Source organism: Hylobates moloch, unplaced genomic scaffold, assembly GCF_009828535.3.
Source record: "Hylobates moloch isolate HMO894 unplaced genomic scaffold, HMol_V3 SCAFFOLD_10, whole genome shotgun sequence".
Lineage (NCBI taxonomy): Eukaryota > Metazoa > Chordata > Mammalia > Primates > Hylobatidae > Hylobates > Hylobates moloch.
This window is the reverse complement of record NW_026652285.1, coordinates 29,348,704-29,357,332: the sequence shown is the minus strand read 5'-3', so window position 1 is coordinate 29,357,332 and position 8,629 is coordinate 29,348,704. Positions and strand designations below refer to the sequence as shown.

The window sequence follows — 8,629 nt, the reverse complement described above, 5'->3', positions numbered from 1 at the left end:
GACGGGGTTTCACCATGGTCTCGATCTCCTGACCTCGTGATCCGCCCGCCTCGGCCTCCCAAAGTGCTGGGATTACAAGCGTGAGCCACCGCGCCCGGCTGTGGCCGTTTCTTATCTGGCAAATGGGTATATTAATTCCACCCTTGGCAGGGTTAAATGGCATAATTTACCCAAAAAGCTCAGAGCATCTAGTAGATAACACAGGCTGACTTCCGAAGACCTGTTATTATCATGAGACCAAACATAATGGCAGAATCCTAACCAGGCTGTCTTAGTGATTGAGGACTGATGGTGATGAGATGTTCCCAGCTCTCCTGCTTTTCTCAGACTGCCCAAAAGCCTTCCTCCCCTCATCCTCATCACCCACCCCTACCTTGGCCTACCATAGCCTCCCCACTCCACCCCCAGCCTTTTGCTATGCACATCAGCAGGTGTGGTAATGTGGGAAATCATATTTTCTTTCTTCTTTTTTTGATTCAAGGTCTCGCTCTGTCGTCCAGGCTTCAGTGCAATGGCACAAACACGGCTCACTGCAGCCTCGACCTCCCGGGCTCAAGCAATCCTTCCACCTCAGCCTCCTGAGTGGCTGTGACCACAGACAGGCACCACCGCACCTGCCTAACATTTTATTATTTGTAGAGATGGTGTCTTCTTCCTATGCTGCCCAGGCTGATCTCCAACTCCTGGGCTCAGGAGATCCTCCCCTCTCAAAGTGCTGGGATTACAGGCATGAGCCACCAAGCCTGGCCAGAAATCATATTTTCTGAATCCCAAATCAGAGTACATGGCATAACCAAAATATTTATTCTTTTACTTTATTTTATTTTTTTTCTCAAGAATTTAAGAAAGTCTGAAATGTAGTTTGGTCAAAGGTTGGACTTTTGGGAGCATTTTGATGGCTAGTGGTGACATTTCTCACAGCTAGAGAGGGCCACGGGCGTTCTAGAAGGTGAGGCTTGGGTTAAACCACTTTGAATCACACAGGCAGAAAGCTCATTTATTCACACCCCCTGTTCCATTCTCCTTCACTCCTTCTGAGTATCCTCAAAGAGAAAGTCTGGTTGGTCCTAATACAACTTCAGCACCTCTCCAACACTTGCTAAGATCCTTTTCTAATAAAGAGAGAAAGTCACACATTCAGAGCCTTTGCAGGGCCATAGTGTCTGGTTAGAATGAAACCTCATTGTTGAAAATGAGCAAATCTAAAGTCTCCTTTTCAGTTGACGTTATTAAGAACAATGCAAATCAATGTAAAGAAAAGTGTTCAGAAAATAGCAGAACAGGTTCACATGCAGCTATAGAGTGGAGGTAGCATGGAAATGCCTGGAGTCTGGAAAACACCGGAACACGGGACAACAGAGCTGAGGGCTTGCAGTCAGGGTGCCCTGTAAGTGCCTGACCATACAGTCTGTGTGGTCAGGGCATCTTGGTTGGCCAGAGACCCTGTGGGTGAGTGACGCTAGAGCTGGCAGAACCCCAGAGTTGCACCCGGAAGCCACCTGGCTATGAGCTGAGATTACCCCCAGCTTCTGCTCTGCCTCAAGGTACCAGATAGGCGATCTGGGGTGGCCCATCCAGCCTGAAGAGTGGGTTGCATGGCAGAGGAGGCCAGCACTAGGCCCCTGTGACTCAGATACTCACGTTGGAGGGAGAGGTGGAGGACGAAGCATAACTGTCTTCCAGTTGTCCAGAAAGGCTGGGCAAGGTCCTGGGTCACCTCTCTGTTCTAGGCCCATCAGAGGCTTTCTTCAGGGTCTAGGAGAAGAGGGGGAGGGCCCCAGAGTGGCGGGGTCAAGTTCAGACACCCCTGAGCACTGCTCTAGACGCAGGCAGGTCAGGCCCAAAAGGTGCACGGGCCTCAGGGGGCCACTTGTTCCCCTCTGGTTCTCCTCCACTGAAGAGCCACAGAGGAGGGGACTGGGAAACCACGGTTCCAGCTTCAGCTTTCTCCTGGCTGGCTGTGTGTCCCCGGACAAGGCACTCACCCCCTCTGGGTCTCAGTGTCCCTCCAGGTTGAAACTGCCAAATGAAGAGTTCTTTGGGTCCTGTATGCATTGATTGGATGCTCTGCTTCCCCGTGATCCCTGAGGCCAACACCCTTTGTGTTCCTGTGCCTTTTCAGGGCAGACCAGGACACCATGCCAGAGCTGGCTGCAGGCCTCTGGCTAGAGCTACCCCAGCCTTCAGCAGAGGCTTGTCCTCCTAGGTGAAGGGTTGTCCATGCCCAGCCTCGTGAGGCCCGCGTGGTTTTGGGCAGTGCCCAGTGGCACTATTGGCAGGCTCCAGGCACTAAAGGAAGAGACCGCAACCTGAAAGGTGGGGGAGGAAGACAGAGAAGGAAGAGGTGCCTGCAGGGTGGGGGTGCTGGTGGCTGCCCCTCACAAACGTGCCAAAGGTTGCCAACTTGAGTTTAAGCCTTGGTTCCAGAACACAAAGCCCCCTCTCTGGGGGCCTTGACCCCTCGAAGCCCCCACCCCTGGGCCAGCTGAGCTGCCTGGAGGGAACTAGCCCCAGAAGGGCCTGGTTGTTGGCTGCGAAGTGGCTGGGAGGGAAGTTTTAATGATACACAACACAAGACACAGGGGGGAAAAGAGAGAGGGGGGTTGTGGAGGAGAGAAGGGAGGTTGGGGGGAGAAAGAAAGACCTCCTGCCAGGCCTGTTGCCAGGAGACGGCCAGGCAGCCAGAATCAGCCCTGCTCTTTTCACAGTTGGCTTTAAGCACCGAGAGAAAGCCCGGGCCATAAAGGGGGACATGTGTTGCTGGGTGTGTAAGGCTAGCCTCTGCAGTTAGGGGAGCCCCCGCCCACCCCCCCCACCGCTGCACCGAGAGCCCCTTGCGCCCCCAGCCCTGCCCCCGTGCCTGGGGGTTATGGATGAACGATTGAGCTGCCGAGCAATGGAAAAGGCAGAGGTGGCCCTGGCCTTCCAATGTCGCAGCCACTTTGGGGGTGAAACTCACCAGCTGGGGCCCCCAGGAAGCTGGCAGGGCAGGGAGGTCTGGGATTCCAACATAGCATGTCCACAGAAAAGTATTCCTATTGGCTCTGGGTGGTCCATCCAGGTTGAGGGGGTGCAGTGTCTGGACTTCTAGGAATCCTCAACAGGGCACTCAGAAGGGAGCTGACAAGTCCCAGAAACCTGCATTCTGGCTCCTGGTTCTTGTCATGGATGCCATGGTGGGAACAGCCCCTTTAGGCTGCGCCTTGGCACTTGGGGACTGTCCCTGCAGCGCAGTGACCGCTGTGTCCCTGAAGAGTCCACCACACAGCCAGGAAAGAGCAAAAAGAGGGGGAGGGTTGTTGACAAAACAAGGGCTCACGGCCCTGGCTGCCAATCCAGAGTGATGTCAGCTGAGGAGTGACATGGTGCTCTCAGCACAGCGGACGTCAGCAAACCGGGAAGCAGCATGTGCGTGGAAGCTGGGCCTGAGCCCTGACGCTTCAACTGAGCTCCCTGGGTGATGGCTCCTTCCCCAAGTTCTAACGTCCCACTGAAAGCAAGCTGCAATTTCTGTTGCTTCTTGTATCAATTGCATGAAAGGAAGGGCAGTTTCTTTTGATCCTCTGGCATGCCAAGGCCTGAATGCCAGTCCTGGGAGCCTTACCAGCCCTCTAAGAAGAATCAGAAGGCGAGTGTTAGGCAGGAAGGGACAGCCAACCCACCCCGACTCCCTATCTGGTCACCTCGCTGCCTGACTTCTCTCTGAGCTTTCCGAGGCACTGCTGGAGGCCGACCTGAGCTCAAACTCAAACCCCAGTCTCCTGCTCAGTGTGGTGGGCAGCCCTGCTTCCCCGGCTCATGGTGTGAGTGAGGGCCCTGCTTCCCCGGCTCATGGAGTGAGTGAGGGTGTGTGTGAGCCAGTTCTGAACAAAATCAAGAAATCACTGTATCTTCCCAGAAAGCTTTGACTCTGTGCATGTGTGCACTGAGCTGTTTCCCACGTGAGTGAGCGTCCTGGAGAACAGGCCTGCCCGGGGAAGAAGTGAGCCAGCCTACCTGCTAGAAACTGCTGGGGGTTCCTGATCGGGAGGCTTGCTTTTCCCCCAACTTCCTTCGCCTCTTTTTCTGGCTGGAGTGTGTGGTTCTGCTAGTTCTGGAGTCTTTCCTGTCCCCATTCTGGACCATGTCCCACCCCAGGTATCGAGAATGGCTCATACCTGTAATCCCAGCATCTTGGGAGGCTGAGGCAGGAGGATCACTTGAGACCAAGAGTTTGAGACCAACCTGGGCAACATAGTGAGACCCTGTCTCTGCAAAAAATTTAAAACTAAGCCAGGTGTGGTGGCATGTGTCCACAGTCTCAGCTACTCGGGAGGCTGAGGGGAGAGGATTGCTTGAGCCCGGGCATTTTGAGGCTGCAGTGAGCCAGGATGGCACCACTACACTCCAGCCTGGTCGATGGAGTGAGACCCTGGTCGATGGAGTGAGACCCTGTTATAAAAAATAATAAAAGAAAATGACTCACTTCCAGAGGGGCCGAATCTCCATGAGGTAGTAACCAAAACGACAGATTTGCCGACTCTCAGGGGGAAGTGGTGTCCTGGGCAGTGGCTGGAGAAGCAGGTGGTGCCTGGGTCTGACTGCAGGAGGGAGGCCTTCTGGGTTCTGCCTCTGGGACAGGGCAGGCTGCTGGGGAGGGTGCACATTAGGAGATGGAGAGTTAGGCCACCAGGCAGCCCACTAGGGCACCTGGCAAGTTCTGCTAGGCCTGTCGAGGCATGGCTGGGCTTTACAACAGGGGGTACGGAGCTCCTTGAGTGGAAAGCCCCTCTCGCCGGCTTGCTCCTGATTTCATCCCAAGAACGGTCAACTCTAGCAAGCAAATATACCTCTTGAGCTGTAGGTAGGGGCTCAGCCCTGTCCCTGAGGCTGGGCACAGGCTTGGTCCTTCTCGCCTGCCTCCTCCCCTTCCCTGTGCTCTGTCACACCCCTCCCCCATGCAGAGGAGCCAGTTTTAGCCTGGAAGGTTCCCTCTGCCCTCTCACAACTCAGCACCCCTGTTATTCCTTCAGAACCCCTGGCCAGCTCCTCAAGGTCTTCCCCCACCCTAATATACTCTTAGAGTCTGTGGCTTCTGTTTCTCTAGCTTGTTTAGGGAAGAGTCTCTGGAGGCCCACTTCACCCCCAGAAGCATTCCAAAAAATGGCCATTGAGCTCACCTGTTGGTGTTCCTCCCCCAGGCAGCATCAAACTCCCTAGATTGGCCCTCAGTCTCCCTTCTTCTCCTTCTTCTTTTTTTTGGAGACAGGATCTCACTCTGTTGTCCAGGCTGCAGTGCAGTAGTGCGATCAGCACTCACTGTAGCCTCCATCTCCTGGGGGTCAAGTGATCCTACCACCTCGGCCTCCTGAGTAGCTGGCACTACAGGAACACACCACCACACCTGGCTAATTTTTTTTTTATTTTTAGTAGACAGATGAAGTCTTGCCATGTTGTCTCTTATTCTTTTTTTTTTGAGACAGAGTCTCACTCTGTTGCCCAGGTTTGAGTGCAGTGGCACAATCTCGGCTCACTGTGAGCTCTGCCTCCTGGGTTCACGTCATTCTCCTGCCTCAGCCTCCCGAGTAGCTGGGACTACAGGCACCCGCCACCACGCCCAGCTAATTTTTTATATTTTTATTAGAGACAGGGTTTCACTGTGTTAGCCAGGATGGTATCAATCTCCTGACCTTGTGATCCACCCGCCTCGGCCTCCCAAAGTGCTGAGATTACAGATGTGAGCCACCACGCCCGGCCCAGTCTCCCTTATTCTTAATGAGGGGACCATGAGTTAATCTCTTAGGTCTGCCCTCACCTCCTCCAGGAAGCCTCCCTGACTTATACCCCTCCTGCTTTGTGCCTTCTAGCTTCTCATCAGTGTAGTCATTCCTGACCTAGAGTGGCCCTCAGCAGTTGCCAAGATTTGTCCCCAAAGCTCAGGGCTGGTGGTCAGGTGGGTTAGGGATGAGTTGTCAAGGGTTGGGAGAGTACCTCTCCTAATGCAATGAGGAACAGATCTGGCTGGGTTGGAGGGAAGGGAGGAGGGCCTGGGCCCCCTCAGCCCCCTTCACTCCCCACCTCTGCACCCCTGCCTAGCCTCTTGACCAGGAAGTCGAGCTACCTTCACTAAAGAAGAGTGGAGACAGGAGACGGGGCCCTTCTCTCTAGGACAGGACTCTTCCCGTGGGGCTCCTCAGAGGTGAGGTCCTGCCTCTGGGCCCCTGGGAGTCCCTGGACCTTAAAGGTATTGTGCCCACACATTCTGGATGGGGCCTGCGAGGATGGTCAGGGTCATAGTGCCACCTGCTGGGGCTCCCAGGAGCAGCAGCTGGAGAGACGCTGATGTACGTGTGTGTGTGTGTGTGTGTGTGTGTGTGTGTGTGTGTGTGTGTGTGTCTCGGTTATGGTGGTGGTGGGGCAATTAATAACACCTCACCACAGATCTTAAAATTCATTTGATATTGAACCCTTACCCCCTTTCCAAGGAAGCAGCCAAAAGAGTGCAGAGGAAGTGATAATGGAATTCAACTGGGGCTCCCAGGGAAAGCCAGGGCCGCAGGGACATGATTGCATTCCTTGGAACTGCTGTTTTTTGAACTTCATTCGTGAAGCCTGGTTTCTAGGGATGGTTTCTCTTTTCATGGACCCAGAAGGAAAGTGGAGATTGTTCTTCATGCTTCTATGTGAAATGGGGTTTCAAGGGCAAAAAAACAAGTAAGCACTTTGAATATCTTTGTGTTTTATTATACTGATAAGAGGAAGAAAAGTATGCTACGTTGTAAATGTCGATGATTAGAAACAGTCCAAGGTGATCATTGTAATGTCAATTTCTGAAGCAGTTGGGAGAAATAAGTAGGATAATGAAATGAATCAGCACAGTGCCTCTCACTTGCTAAATACTCCACATGTTGGGAAATTCATTGATAAAATGAGACCCACTGTGGAGAAAGTGATTGGCCTTCCTGGCAAGCCAGGCTGGAGGTGAGCAGGGTTGGCCAGGGTCATGGGATGATGTCTTGGTTGGAAGCCACCAGGTGACCTGTGTCCTGTTGACACACAAGTATGCTGCTCAGTAACTCCCTGGAATTATTTTTAAAAAGCTAGATGTGTGAATAAAGAATTTGGGGGATTACAATTTTGGTTTGTAAATGAACCCTTTGCTTTAGGAAGAACTCAGCACAGGACCCTTGCAAGTATTTCTTTTTCTTTTTTTCTTTTTTCTTTTTTTTTTTTTTTTTTTGAGGCAGAGTCTTGCTCTGTCGCTCAGGCTGCAGTGCAGTGGCATGATCTCAGCTCACTGCAACCTCCACCTCCCAGGTTCAAGCAATTCTCCTGCCTCAGCCTCCCAAGTACCTAGGACTACAGGCGCCCGCCACCACACTAGTCTAATTTTTGTATTTTTAATAGGGATGGGGTTTCACTATGTTGGCCAGGCTGGTCTTGATCTCTTGACCTCATAATCTGCCCGCCTTGGCCTCCCAAAGTGCTGGGATTACAGGCGTGAGCCACGGTGCCTAGCTGAACCTTGCAAGTATTTCACATGACATTTGTTTTGCCCCCTTCATCCCTTTACTTATATAAACAAACTCCACCGGCAGTGACAAGGCTGGCCTGATAACCTACTCATGGAGCCAAATGCAGATGCTTCTTAGGCAGAATTTGGAGTATAAATGGGAGAATATTTGGGGGGCTGGAGGGCGGGACTGATGTTGGGGAATCAGCAAGCACCAGGCCACCATCTTGGTGTATGACATTTGTTTCCCCGTTGGATCCTCACTAGAACTCCCTGCAAGAGCTGCCGCTACCACCCTCGTTTTACAAATAAGGGACTTGTGGCCCAGGGAGGCTGTGTGACCTGTCTGAGGTCATAGTCCTGATAAACGCTAGAGGTGGGATGTGAACCCAGAGAATCTGGGGTGACTCCAAAGGGCTGAGGCTGGGAACACAGGAAGGTGGTGATGCCCCTGCTGGGAATGTGCCTGGGGGAAGGTTTGGAGGGATGGCTCATGGTCAGTGGGATTTAGTTTCCCACTCACCAGGCAGAGGACTGACCTGGTATATGCCTTCAGGGCTGACATGCACAATTGTGCATGTTGTGCACTGCGAAAGGTTACCCCACATATGAGGACACTGTGCACATCATGGCCATATTTGCAGTGACTGTTTTCTGACAGTTGGAAATAAAGTGCCTGGAGGAGGAGGGACCTCTTTCTAAATCGCTCAGAGGGGCTTCATGGGTGGGTGGCGTTTTCCATGTGTACATCACCATCTTTCTCCACCCAAGGGAGTGAGCAGGTACCGGGGTAACTTTAGGCCATTGCTCCAACCCCTGTGTTGAGGGAGTGGAGGAACCTTTTGCATTTTCTGCCCCCTCTTCACTTCTCCCTGAAGTCATGGGAGGGGCAACAGACAGCAAAAGCCTTCTCTGTGTCACTGGCCCTACTGTTTCCTCTCTGAGACATCTGGATGAAGATTCAGGCTCTTGCCATCTCTGTAGAAACAGGATCACATAATTGGTGGTAAGATGGGGAGGGAAGGAAGGAGAAGTGAGGAACAGCCGAGTGGGTCAGTGGATCAGAAGAGATAGAACAGGGCCTGCCTTAAAAAAAAAAAAAAATTCACAGGCCAGGTGTGGTGGCTCACGCTTGTA

The 8,629-nt window shown here is 52.7% G+C and overlaps 1 long non-coding RNA gene across 1 annotated transcript; it reads right to left on the bottom strand.

Annotated features, from left to right (window-relative positions):
* Positions 1 to 856: 856 nt before the first annotated feature.
* Positions 857 to 3,254, bottom strand: LOC116474163 (uncharacterized). Its single transcript, XR_004249618.2, has 3 exons — positions 2,960 to 3,254; positions 1,642 to 1,755; positions 857 to 1,112 (listed from the first exon to the last, which is right to left on the bottom strand). It is a non-coding gene; the product is annotated as an uncharacterized LOC116474163 (long non-coding RNA).
* Positions 3,255 to 8,629: the final 5,375 nt, after the last annotated feature.